Genomic DNA, 13775 nt, shown 5'->3' with positions numbered 1-13775 from the left:
ATGCATTCAAGGGCATCCTGCAGTGTGCCTGGTGTCAAGCCAGGGCAAGAGCTGTGTTTGCAGGGTCAAGAGGGAGAGGGAGAGAGTGGCTGTGGGGAGCAGATCAGAGCCTTTGGGATGGTTGGAGGGCTAGGATGGAGGAGTTGGAGGATGGCTTCAGGGTTGGCTTGGGGTTAAGTTGCAGCCAGGATTGACAGCTGGGGAAGAAGTAAGCAGGGTGCGTTGCCCTGTGTGCTAATTTCCTGTATGTGTAGCCAAAAATACTGTGTTTAACTTGGGAAAAATCCCTGGAGTGCAAGTTCCAGGAAACCAGAAAAGAGCACACTGAGGCAGTATTGCTCAGTGTTTAGGTTTGTTTGGGTTTTTTTTTTTGTTTGTTTGTTTTTGGTTTTTTTGGGGGGGGGGTTGGTTTTATTTTTGGGTTTTTTGTTTGTGTTTGGTTTGGTTTTGGATTGTTTTGGTTTGTTTTGGGTTTTTTCCCTTCCTTCTCTTCCCCCTCATTCAGTCGTGACCACTGAAGGAGGCAGGGTAGGCCAGTGGTTTTATTTAGGGTGCTGACTTCATGCCTCATCCCAATCTTGCCACTGCCAACTGACAGACACACCAGGTAGCAGGGCGAAGTACCTCACTGCCAGCAGTTTGCTCTGGAAACTGAAGTTGTGTCCCACCTGTGTCAGCCTTACACAGCCAAAAATAGAGGAGAGACTCTGTAAGGGGTGAGCTACTTTTTGGTGTGGTGTGAGAACAGGCCCCTGGCATGCTTAACGGGAAATGAGAGTGAGGGGTAAGGAAAAAAAGGGAAGGAAAAGGGTAGGACGGAGTTGAAGGAAGGACAGCGTGCAAAGAACACAGTGTGTTCTGTGACACCAGGGAGAGGAAGAAAACTGGGGATTTAATCACCACGGAGGTTTCCAAAGGGGGACAGAGTCACTCCTCTGATACAGCACACTGAAATATGCATATGCATATTTTCTTCAAATGTGTAAAAAAAAAAAAAAAAAGGAACAGTTCTTCTTTTCCCACCTCTTCCTCTACTCCTTGTGTCAGGTACTGTTCCAGACTTCCTGCTTACAGCTGTTTGGATCAATGTATATTGGGATTTTCATGTGTTTGTAGATGTGACAGATAACACAGGTGAGGAACAAATTAAGACAAACCCCAAGCCTTTATAACCAGAACAAGGAGGAGTGAGCACACAGGCAGGCTTCTGTCATGTGGTGTTCAGAGCCTGTGGTGACAGAGAAGGGAAGTAACTTGCCTGAGGTGGCACAGGTGCTTGGCAGGGAAGGGGCTTGAGCCTTGCATTGCCAGACAGGGGACAGGAGGCTCACTGGGACAGGCCAAGAGCCAAGTCTGCGTGGTTTCTGATCCAGTTGGAATGGATGTGGATTCCATGGATGGAATGTGCCCATCCATGATTTAGCACTGCATGCCCCTTTAGCAAGGTGTTCCAGCATTAGCTGTCTTACTAAGAGTACAGGACCAAAATTGAGGAAATGTTTTATTATGTCCCTGAATCTTTGATTCGTGTTAATTCATGTGGTACTTGTCACTCAGATCTAAACTTTCACATAAGGCAGCCCAGCTCATAGCTGGGCAATGACTCTAAAATCCTGTCCAAATTAGTGTTTCCTCACAGTGACTCTAAAATCCTGTCCAAATTACTGTTTCCTCCTCCCTTTTGGTGTTACTAGCCCCTTGTGGGCATATTTCATAACCCTTTTTGCAGTGAAATAAGCAGGTCTGCTCTGCCAGTCTGTCACTGTGAATTGCGCAGGAGCTTCTGTGCCTGGAAGGGAAATGAGGATTTGTGGGAGGACGCTAGAGGATGAAGAGTGAGCGACATCCCTAAGTGACCCCAGTCGCAGAGTGAGCACATCCCTAAAGCCAAGTGAAAGTGCCACATGCCCTCATCCACATCCTGCCTGTGTCAGGGTATGTGGGCTTCATGGATTAGTGAATCCTTAATGAACGTGGCCAGTAGAGGGCTTTGAGGCACTGCAAAAGAGCCTGGGATGTGACTCTCAAATGAAAAAACACAAGCCACAATGTAATAGTCTTGGTGGTGGTTTGTTTTCTGACTCCTGGGGAGTTGCCTTTTGAAAACAAATGGTATGAACACCACTGGATGAAACTCTTTTACTTGGAGTACGTTTTAGAACGAAATATAGTTGATGACAGAGACACTAATGCACTGGCTTAAGACTCGCCTTCAGAGGGTGATTTTTTTTTCACTCTAAATGTTACCTTAAATGTTACCTCTGGTTAATTTTTTTCCTATGTCACAAAGGGATCCAGAGGAATAAGCTGTGCTGGGATACAACAGTCCATCTCAAGTCACTTCTTTCTGCAGCATGGCAAGTTTAGCAGACTGCTGTCTGGCAGCAAGACCATGCTATGGCAGTCAGTAACCCCTAGTACCAGCCACCCATGAAAAATTTTGTGCAGCACTTCAGCTTGTTATTCCCTCCCTTTCCTTGCTCTGAAAAGAGATGTGCTTTTCACCCGCTGGCCTCATGCATGGGCCCTGTGTATTAACCTGTTATTTTTTAGTTCAGCTTGATACAGGGCTCTTGCTTTTCATTCTTCTAAATCTCCACTGCAGGTTATATTCAGTGTTTGAGAGTAGTTATGTGACAAGCAGTCTTGCTCAGCTGTGGCATGGCAGTTTGGAAGGATCTCACTTAAGTTCTTCCAGGTGGGATGTGCCCACTGGGAGTCCCACAGGTGAGAGGCATGGCAAAAGTACTTGCAGTAAAAGAACCATGAAAAATCATGGGTTTTTTGCTCCTTGCCATCCTATGCCTAATTCTTTCCACTCCCTCCTACCCTCTGGTTTTCCCTGGACTGGTGAGTCATGCCTTCCAGTCCCACCTGCCCTCTGTCTGCCTGAATCAGCTTCTCTCAGGGAACTGTCCCTTGCTGCTAGCAAGACAGATATTTCTGTCTTTAACTCTTTCTTCCTTTTAACAGTTTATTTTTTTTCTGTTCCACTTTTAACATTTTGCCCTGTGTATTTGTATTCTTATTATTTACTTATGCTATGTCTTGCTTTTGCCTTTGATAAGTAAAAGTAGAGAAAAAGAAATTTTATGGAAAAAAGATACTGCCTTAAAAATCCAATGATAAAAAATTCACGAGCTCCAGTAACAAACAGATATTGCCATTATTTTATGTTGTTGTAAAATGTGTCCAATATATTTGTATCTTCCAGTTCCAACTATCTCACATCTGCTGTTTGAAACCTAGGTTCTCTAAACCAACAAATTTCTTTCTGTTGTCACCATTCTTTTGTGCAATAGATATTCTACAAGTAGGTACTTTGATTTCTGTCTGAACTCCTTATCATCCTGCCACATGTCAGCTGCTTGGCTGCGGTGCTGTCACTCTGCCCTTCTGTGCCTCAGTTTCTTTCTTGTCACATCCATTGCCCTCACAGTCGATGACAAGTGTCTCCCGTGGCTCCTGGAGCTAAAACACCTGAGCTGGCTTGATTCAAGAGTCAGGAACACCAGAGGAGACAGGGCTGGAGAAGCCAAATAAGCCCAGGGTTGCTCCAGGTGTTGCTCTTACTGCCCTTGATGTAGGGGCATTCATGGCCCTCTGGGGCTGCAGCCTCCCCTCTCTGCAAATGGAGCTCTTGGTACCTCATAAAGGAACCCAGATGTGGGTCCCTTGTGGCTTTGCTGGGTGGTTGCTGTAAAGAGAGCAGGGAAAAAGTCGGGCTGGGCACTGCCCTGCTCTGCCTTAGACGTAAGTGAGGGCACGACAGGCCTTTGACTAGCAAACAATCAAATACCAGCCCCAGCTGGAACAAACCACCCTTATTTCAAGGAAAAGTACTGAGCCCATCAAGATTATCAGTTGCACATGTTCCAGTGATATAATACAGCTGCAAACAGGAAGGTGGAGCCCACACACCATTTCCTGCCCGCAGGGGGAAGGTTTCAAAATGATCACCTTTGGAAAGGAGATGTTCTCTTCTACCTCCCTCCTGCAGCTTGCTGAAGCAAGGCGAGGTTGGAGGTAAAGTCTGAGGGCCTGGTTTGCTTGTTTGTTTCTTTGTTTGTTTCTTTGTTTGCTTGCTTGCTTGTTTTTAATATCTACATTCCAATGCAGGAGGCAGTGGGGTTGCAATGGGTTGTGGAGTACGGGGTTCAGTGCATTGCCTTTTTGGTGTCAGCTGCTGGGAACCAAGTGTGTCAACTGCACTTGGGAAGGGGTAACAAAAGGCACTAAGGACAGGGGGGTTGTTTGCCATGGGAAGATTTGGCTGTCCTGTCTTGTCTTTGCTTGCCATGTTTGGTAAGTGTGGTGATCCTGGCATGTGCTGCTGCTGAAAAGAGAAGTAAAGGGAGTGTGATTCAGGTAGACCTATTTTCCTCTTAGGGAAGTCTTGGAAACTCCTTCCATGTTGAAGGTTATTGTATCTACTGGGGCAGGTGACTGTTTTACATCTCTGATAAAAGAGAGTAATTTTTTTTCTTCTTCTTTTTTTTTTTTTTTTTTTTTTTTACAGCTACTCCCCATTTTATTTGGTCTTCTGACTGTATGAAGATGTCACCCTAAGTGACTCTAGCCTTCATGAAAATCATTCCCTTCTTTCTGAGGCCAAATCCACTGAAATCCAGATGGTTGCCAAGGAGCAGTGTTTGTCCCGCTTCTCCTCACAGAGGCTGGAGCTGTTTATCATCTGTGGGACGTTGCACTTCTCTTACTTCCTATGGCACAGCTATGCTTGTTTGGGCTACCCTGTAGTGCCAAGGCATAAAAACACAGCTTGACTGCTTGTGCAGGCACAAGGTGGGCAAGAAGGAGACTCTGACTCTGTCAGGAAAGAAACCACACAATGTGTTACAGGGCAGTTTTCTGTTTGCCCTTGTTGTACAGCCCCTTTTCATTGTTCTTGCCACGAAACTCACATCAGAGTCTTTCAGACCCTTTTTTGGCAGCATTACGCCAGCTCGGGGTTTCCTGCCAGCCTCTTTGGCAGGGGAATGTCCCCGCCAGGGCTTACCCCGCCTGGGAAATTCCACCACACAGAAAAAGTCCAAGGAACCATGCTCACACCACCCTCCTCCTCCACCCTGCTGTTTCCTCTCGCATGTCACAACATCCCCCTCCGGTTAACTAGGGCTGAAAGATAAGTGGTGTGTGACCCAATGCAACAAAAAGAGCCACATGGTTACTCAGACTCTAGAGCTGTAATGAACTTGGGGGGCGGGGGAGGATGGAGTGGGCAGTTGTTAGGGTGTCTTTTTTTTTTCTTTTTTTTCTTTTTTGCTTCCTTCCAGAAAGTAAGCAGGGCTTCAGTGAGGGAGGTAGGGGGGGGGAGAAAAAAAGTTTCCTTCCTGCTGCTTCTCTTTTTCATATTATTATACCTCAGGGGAACTTTTCAGTCATTCACAAAGATGTGGCCATAAGGGGTGATCAGTTACCAAGTGTGGTGCAAAGACCTGGCTTGCTTTCCATAGAGCTAATTCTGACTTCACTCCTCTGACATGCAGGTACACTATTTTATTTACTTTATTGTTTAAAACCTGGAATATTGTTTTCTCTTTTTTTTTTTTTTTTTTTTTTTAGTTCTAAGAGCCTTGCAAATGGCTTATGATGTAATTGTGTGTGTGTTTTGGGGTCAGGTATGGAAGAATGGCTGGCTCTTGGGAAGATAAAACAATAACCACAGGTGACGAAACCACAGTGAATGGTGGATTTTTGATAGCCCACAGTGGGTCTAGGGACAAAATATCCCTAAATAGCTTAGCTGTTTGGGTCAATTATCTCTCTGAAACAATGTTTTTGCTTCAGGGGAAGATGCAGTAGCTTTCCAGAGTTTGTATGGATGGGAAACTAAGCTTTGAGTGCACTGAATGGAAGTGACATTGTGGAAGCAGGTGTTTTGTATAATCCTGATTACAGTTTCTTTCCCAGCAGCTCGTCAGTAATTTGGGAATTGCATTATTAGCATACAAGACTACTAGTTTCCACAGGACAGGAGAAAACTGTCATGGTGCAGCATGAGACAACATATATGTTGTGAAACATATATGAAAACAGAAATTTACTCCTATTTTCTCGTAATTTAGTAAAAAGATCTGTGGGAATGAAAAGAACTAAGTTTAATAAACTCAAACTTCACTCTAAATTTGTTATGCTAAGGGGTTTAGTGAACCAAACCATAAACTTCTTTTCATCACCTGCTGAGGGTTTCTCTGGCTTACCACATGAGGTTGATTATGCAGCACCTCCGTTCATTACCCGTGCCTGTAGCTGGTAAGCAGGGAAGGCAGCTCAGCACTCAGCTTCTTGTGGAGACTGAAATGTGCTCTGGGTTTTTAGACCATCAAAATCTTAGAGCATGTTTGAACCATGGTGTCATCAGAGACTTGTGGATGGGCAGCTTGCAAAGCACTTTAGGTGAAAGCCAGGTATTTTCATCTGGGACATTGTGACTTGCCTGGGGGCGCACAGGGAGCAGCAAAAGGGTGATACCCTGGGATCTTCCTCAGCCAGAGTGGGTGACTATTGGATAGGGACAAATGTCACCTAGGGACATTTCTGCTCCAAATACAACAGAAGTTCCTGAGGCAAGTGATTTATTTTGGGCTAGTTAGACTTCTTATTGACTTTTGTTAGAGCAAGCCACGTGTTTCCTATTGGATTTAATGGCAGTGGATAGGAGGAAGGTGTGTGTGGGGAGGAAATGCCCTCTGCCCCCAGGGCCAAGCTCCAGCAGAGCCCTGGGCTGCCTGGGGCAGCTGAGCAACCTCAGCCCTGCACCCTGCCCTGCCACTGCCCTGGAGGCAGTGCTTGGGATATTGTCATCATCATCATCCAGAGCACTGGGAAGCTTCCTGGGCACAGGGAAGCTCCCCTTGCCACCCCTGGACTGTCTGGAAGAGTGGGGTAGGAGGCACAGTCATATCCCTCCCTTTGGCTCTGCTTTCTGCAGCAGCATGAGTGGCCTGGGGGCTTCCAGGGGCAGCAGAACTCAGTCCTGACAGTGCCACTGAGAAACTCCTGCTGTGATTTTTTCCGTGTTCCCAGTCACAAGCTCCTCCTGAGACAGAACGTGCAAGGTAGAAGAAAGACCTGCCTTTCCTCTTGCTTTCTTCTTAAGAAATTGGCAGGAAATTAAAAGGAAACTTAAACATCCATGGGCTAGCTTCTCTGAAGAGCAGCGTCCTGTCAGACAGGATACGTCTGCCTTTGGTCGCTGTCTTTTCCCAGCTGAGAACTGGAGGAGGGAGCCAACGCCTGGGAACAGAGCTTTGCACTGTGCCCCACCAAATCAAAGGGTTTATTTCCAGCTTTCTTGATGTTTTATGCTAACTCGTGCAAGATTTACATGTTACTGTAAATTTGTCATTACTGTCGTGGATTTCCTTCTCAGCGCATAGCAACTGGCTGAGCTGAGCTCAGTATTGGCCTCCTTTCCATTTCTGTTAATACCCTTTAGGTAGACATGAGACATTTGTGGCTGAGACTTATGTGGTGGCAAAGTCTGACCCATAGATAGGGCAATGCTGTCCCTGTCATCCCAGCACACATTTAACTGAAGGTAAAATGTGCCCTAGTACATGCAGTTTATAACCAGGAAAATTTCTGTACAGCTGCTTGGAATGAGCCCACCATTTCCCCTACCACAATAAAATTCTTTGGCTGCCTTGGTTTAGGTGCTTTTTTAAATGAGAAAATTTCCTGTATATTAATGTGTTTTGGTTTTTTTTGCCTGACTAATGGTGAACAGCTCTATAGATGAATTTCAGGACTTTCCTAAGGTCAGCCAGTCATGTGTTTCGAAAGCTGAGATTTCTCTAGTGACTGGAAGCCTGAAATGAAGGCAGTTAGGCTCTATAAACTGGAAAAGACAGTGAGATAAAATCAAGATGTAAGATGAGGGCATTTGCTACAATGATCTTTGCAATGTTCACATGGTAAAAGTGTTCTTTACTATCGTTGTCTTGTTTCCCGCATGCCAGTCTGCACCCTTGAGGTGATGGTGTGCTCACAGGCTGTGTAGGATTGTGCAAATCAGTGATGAGGCTTCCTGCAGGTGTTGATCCTGCCATGCAACAACAGCACAGATGATCTGCATGGGCGCTGATGCTATGCATGGGATTTGTGGACTGGTCAGCCCAGTCAGATCTGCTGTCCAGCAGATATGAATGGTTTGCCATGTCCAGGAAGTGGGTACATTTTCAAAATCTTCCTGGATAATGTTTTTGAGTGGAAAACACAGGTTTGGGAAGCCTGGATTTGTGGCAACTTCTACCTTGAATAGGTTGCCTATCACTACATGTGAACTAGCAAGACTAGCAAAACAGAGTCCTGGGTAGATTGCAGTTTGAAAAAAAATCTTATTTTTCTCAGTTTGACTGTGATAATGAAGTTTTTCCTCTTGTCCCTGTACTAGAAAGTTGAGTAGTGGTGCTGCATTGGGACAGGTCTGCAGTCTCTGTAAAAAAGTGTTTTGGGTTTCTTTATAGGTGGCTTTTGTTTGTGGAAGGTAGGAAGACAGAGACAGAAGTCTTCTAGAGCACAGACTGATGTATCTGACAGAAGAAAACTGCATGTATATAGTTTCAGAATGATAGATTTTGCCCCAGGTTTATTTGCCTGAGCTGGGGGGAAAACGTCTTCAGCATGAGCCTCAAGGAAAACTGCTGCTTTCCCCTTTAAGCCTCCACTGAGACTCTTCAACAGCACTGAGAAACTGTGCTACCTCTCTTTCTAAACTGGAGCATTCTAACAAGAAAACTATTTTGACAAAAGAGCACACACCATTTACCCCATCTCTGTACACAGAGTGTTCCTTCACAGGTGACATGTGACGTTGCCTCTTGCTATGGGGAAATGGCTTCCTGCTCCTTGTTTATCCACTGTGACATCAGTGCTGCCTGTATTTCTTAGCTGTGTTCCTTCTGCACAGCACCAATGAACTCATGAGATATCTATGCTTATGAGAAAACATGACTAACCAGGGACTGAGTATGTGGAATGTCCACAAAAACAAGGTGTAAGTACAGGTAAACTTGTACAGAAATCACATCCACTTAGTCAGCTTTGTAACACTTGCTGGGTTTGGGGTTTCTTTTCCTGTGTATTGATTTCAGCTGCTTTATATACACGGTGTGTATGTAAAGGGCCTACTTAGGAATTTACTTAGGATCTACTTTTGTTTTTTAATTTATTTTAAAATTTTTTTTTAAATATCAAACAACCTGAGAGGAAAAAAGAAGAATTTTGAGATTTTGTTGGATCAAAGGAGCAAGCCCCAAAAGATGTATGTTAAATAAATAGTCTGAGCTTTCCTTTAATATGAAGAATTATACATGCCTCTTTTTGAAGTTCAGGTTAATCCCAGAACACCAGTCTCAGAAACCAAAGTCTGGGAAGAATGTAGCAATACAAGCATAGCTAAGAGGAAAGAAACACGGACTCCTCTGTACTTGTTTTTAGAGCACAACTGTCATGGACCATTTCCAGCCTGCTGACATGTGCTCTCCTGAAGCATTAAAGCAAACACAGGTATTGATCCTGAGCAGTCTCTAGGAGGGGAACAGTTACTAAGCTTTTACCTCTGGTTTTCTCAATGCCAATCTAAAAGCAGACTGAGCATTTTGCTGGATGACCTGGGGCTCGTGTGCTGTGTGGAAATGCTGCAAGTGTATGGAGGTGTGGCAGAGGTGTTCGCACACCTTGAATCACAGTCTGCATCAGGAGCCTAATTACTCCCATTGGAGAACAAGGAGCATTTGACATCTATACAGCAAATGGCATTAATCAACTGGGTTGTAAATTTTCATTTTTATTGTCAGTTTGAGAAATATCACAGAGATGCTGCTGCTCCGGAAACGTGTTGCAAAACGAAGTTCTTGTTACTGGTAGTTTGTTCTTTGCCACCTTTACCCAGAGGCTGACCCTTGTCCCAGGCTGATGCTTAGAGACAGATGGAAGAGAGATGTTTATTCTGCTGCCATAGCTGCAGAACTCTGTGGCTCTGCCACACTCCTTACTTGCAGTTAGGAGGGACAGCATGCCTAGCAGAGTGACTATGTGCTAGTCTACAAAGGAGGCAAAGCTCCACTTTCTGTGTTTAATTTATTTAGGCATTTTATTTAAAGCCTACATCTTCTAAAGCATTCACCCAAGCATGTGCCCTAGGGACAAAGCAGTGCAAACACACTGGTGCTGTAAATAGTAGCCCTTTCCTTAGAGACCAAAAACCCTTTCTCAGCTTTGGTCTCTTCTGAGCCCCACATGGCCTACTGAGAACACATCTGTTTATTTTTCTGTTTTTTTTGGTTTTGTTTTGGTTTTGGGTTTTTTTGTCATCTGTTGCATGTGTGACTTGGAGTTACAACTTCAAGGGAATTTTATGAATGAAAAGAAGATGTAGGATGCTTTTTGGAGAGTAAGCTAGCACAGAGGGAGAACACTGATAGAGTCTTGCTCATGATGCCTCTAGGGAGCATCCCTGGAGCAAACCATGCTCGTTCTTCACCCAAGGGGCTAGTTTCTCTCACCAGAGATCCCAGAACAGATAACATTGTTATCAATCCTGGAACCAGGATGTGAGGATCAACTGTGGGGCCACATCATTTGACCATACAGAGGTAGAAACTAGTTACATCAGGGATGATATTGGCAGGGATCACTTACACATGAAGCTATAGGGGGTGGCATTCAGTGTTGGGAGGATGTCTTTGCAAGCTCACACTTTGCAGCCCAGATTTTTCCAAGCTCAGCCATCAACCTTGTCTTCCTGTTATCCCCCTTGTCCCTTATGCTAAGTGTGGGCTTTGCTGTGCTGACCACAGGCAGTTCTGCTGGAGGTTTCCTTTCAGCTGCCATGCTGCCACCCCACAGGACAGCCCAACATTCCCCTGGCCCATGGTGCTGCAGCTTGGGTGGCAAACCTCATGTGAGAAAGGATACATCAGAATGGCTGAAAGATGGGAGGCAGAATTTCTCCCTCTGTCTGAATTTGTGCTATTGTTACTGAAATGCTGCTCCAGTAAGAGGGCCCAGATATGAGAGAAAATCTCATGGTTACAATTGAAAAGGGTGTAGAAAACATGGAAGCCTGTTTTAATGGGAAAAAACCCCAAACACTGAGCAGGCATCTTGGTTTGGGTTTTACACAGGCCAGTGGCTTAGCTGTTTCTGTGTAATGAGGTAATAATTACTGGAGACCTCAAGCAGAGGGAGCTCATCACAGTGCATCTCTTCTTGGGTCTGGCTCTGAACAGGGCAGCAAAAGGAAGACACATGACTGTGATTAGCTGAGATGTTCAGTCGATAGTGAAAGCCCAAGGTGCTGGCTTTCAAACTTATTGGCTTTTGCAGTGTGACTCTTGCCGAGCACCTGCAAGCTTCAAGACAACAAGATTTTGTATTATTCTTGACTGAATTTTCAGATCCCTTCAAAATAGCTCAACCTGCACACTCAAAGACAGCAATCAAAGCTGGTTTAGTAAGCAAGTATATCAATGCAACTTAAACAGAGACTGATTAGCTTGAATTCCATGCTACTTATCCCAGCTGTGTTCAGGAGTGAGGGAAGGAGAAAGAGTTTTAAGAAACACATGATTTTTTTTTTAATTTTTATTTTTTTTAATTTTTGCAGTTGTCTGAGACACTAAGCTAAGCACATCCCACTATTTGCAGGTGCAAAAATGTTGCCAATACTGGCCGCTAGTTGGCATTATTGATACATCCCAGGAAATGGAGGTGGTGCAATAAAAACCTGGAAGGGCAGCGCTGGGAGGGAGCTTGAAGCATCCTTTACCCTGCTACCTTGTAGGCTTCTCCTGCTAGGGAGGCTGATGGGTTGTGCTGCGTTACAGCCCAGCCAAAGCAAAGCGAAACCAGCTGGATACCACAGCCCTGCAATGCCTCTCCAGCTGACTCCTCTTGTCCCCAGTTTGTTGCTGGTCTGTACAGGCTGCGCCAGGTTTTCTGTCAGGAGAAGAGGTGACAAGCTCTTTTGGTCACCACCCTGCCCAGGAGGAACTTTCTTGGGCTGAAGACGCCTCAGAGGGTTTGGGTCACCACAGATGTTACGTAGTGTTTGAGCCAAAAAACAAATGCTCAAGGTCTGCGGCATTAATAATTATGATTTGTAGATGTGGCAATAATTTACCAGTAACTTGCATGGAAGCACTTTGAGAGTATAAGGCTGCTGGGAGCCAGCTCATCTTGTGCAACCCATGGGTGTGTGTATTTTTGAAAGAGCCTTTTGTTCCACAGCTCGGTGGAGTTAGACTTGTCTTAATCTGCTTTGACTGGGAGCAGATTTATGCCAGAAGACCTGATAAATAAGATGTTGTTGATTAAACAAGTATGACTATAGGTATCAGAGTGCTGCCCAAAGTGGATTTTGCTGGGTAAAATGAGACCAAGTCAGCAATTCAGCCTTCAGTAGAGCAGAAACTTCGGAATAAAAGAGAAAAAGTAATTCCACACCCTCTTTAAGACAAATATCCTGTTAAATCATTTTATAGAATAGTTCTCACTCATACACAGAGACTAATCTTCAATTAAATCCATCCTGAAATCATTAGTGAAAATCAAGGATAAAGGCGCTGTCTGTCCCTGCCTATGTGTAGTTAAGTGACCTTCTTCAACACAGTATGACTATAATGAGAGAATCCCTTTCTGCTTTGAAATCTACTATTAATCTTGACATTTTTCAGGGCATTGCAACACTACGGTACCAAATCTATTTTTGTGGGCTATAGACTCTCAGATTCACATTACCATTTGCTTGTTAGGACAGGACCCATTTTCTGCTGCAGTGTGAGACCTTCCTGGTTAGCTTATTGCTACTCACTTTCCTGGCTACCTGGCAGCAATATGACTGCGAAGGCTGCTCAGTGGGATCTGCATTCTGAGAGCTGGGTTCTGTGCCCTCCCAGCAGCCACCGAGAGTGTAAAGATCATACAGGGGCTAAAGGAGTGCTTTTCAACAGGGAAATTCCTAAAAGTGTCTACCTAAGGCATTGTAAGTGAGATCTAAGTAACAGAGAACCACCTCCTTAAAACATACGGCCTCATCTCACAAATTCTCACTTGCATTAAGAGATTTGTTAAATGAGGGAGAAGGTGAGCTTGGGGGATAGCTGCTGATTAGGGAGCAAGTGAGTTTTAGACCTGTATTACACTGTGCTATTTCTGGCACTGCTTGGCACATGATTTCATTTCATGGGTTACATTTGCAAATTTTACTGTGACAGCATAAATTCAATCTATGGCATAAAGCAGTAGACTTTAGAGTAGAAGACTGCCTAGCTTAATTTCCAGTGAAACCCTTCCTTAATTTGACAGTGGAAGAAATATTTGAATAATATAAAGTAATTCCCTCCTCCCTCCTCATGGGCTGGTTAATATAATTTCATGTTGCACCTGTCCCATGCTTTTTAACGCAGTTAAAACAGGTATAAGAATGTAAATTATAGAACTCCAATTTGCATATTACACTTTAGAAATACTGTGTTGTTTTACTACATGGGATTTTTTGGGCAACAGTAGTTCTAAAAAATTCCTAGTTGCAACCCTGTGCACAAAAAAAAAAAAAATAAAAATACACGGTTGTATTTTACAAGATGGTGACCTCAGTGGAAAAAAAAGAAAGAAATACTCGCTTGAAAAGTAGAAATCTGAAACGTCTCCCCTGCGAATATTGGTAATAACTCAGCTGTGTTTTTAACAGTAATCTCAGGCACACCATTTCGCCCACTTTTCGTTTCGGCGTTGTATTCCTTACCCGC

The sequence above is a fragment of the Calypte anna genome, chromosome 1 (assembly GCF_003957555.1).
Source record: "Calypte anna isolate BGI_N300 chromosome 1, bCalAnn1_v1.p, whole genome shotgun sequence".
NCBI classification, from domain to species: Eukaryota; Metazoa; Chordata; class Aves; order Apodiformes; family Trochilidae; genus Calypte; species Calypte anna.
Note: the sequence above shows the minus strand (reverse complement) of the source record.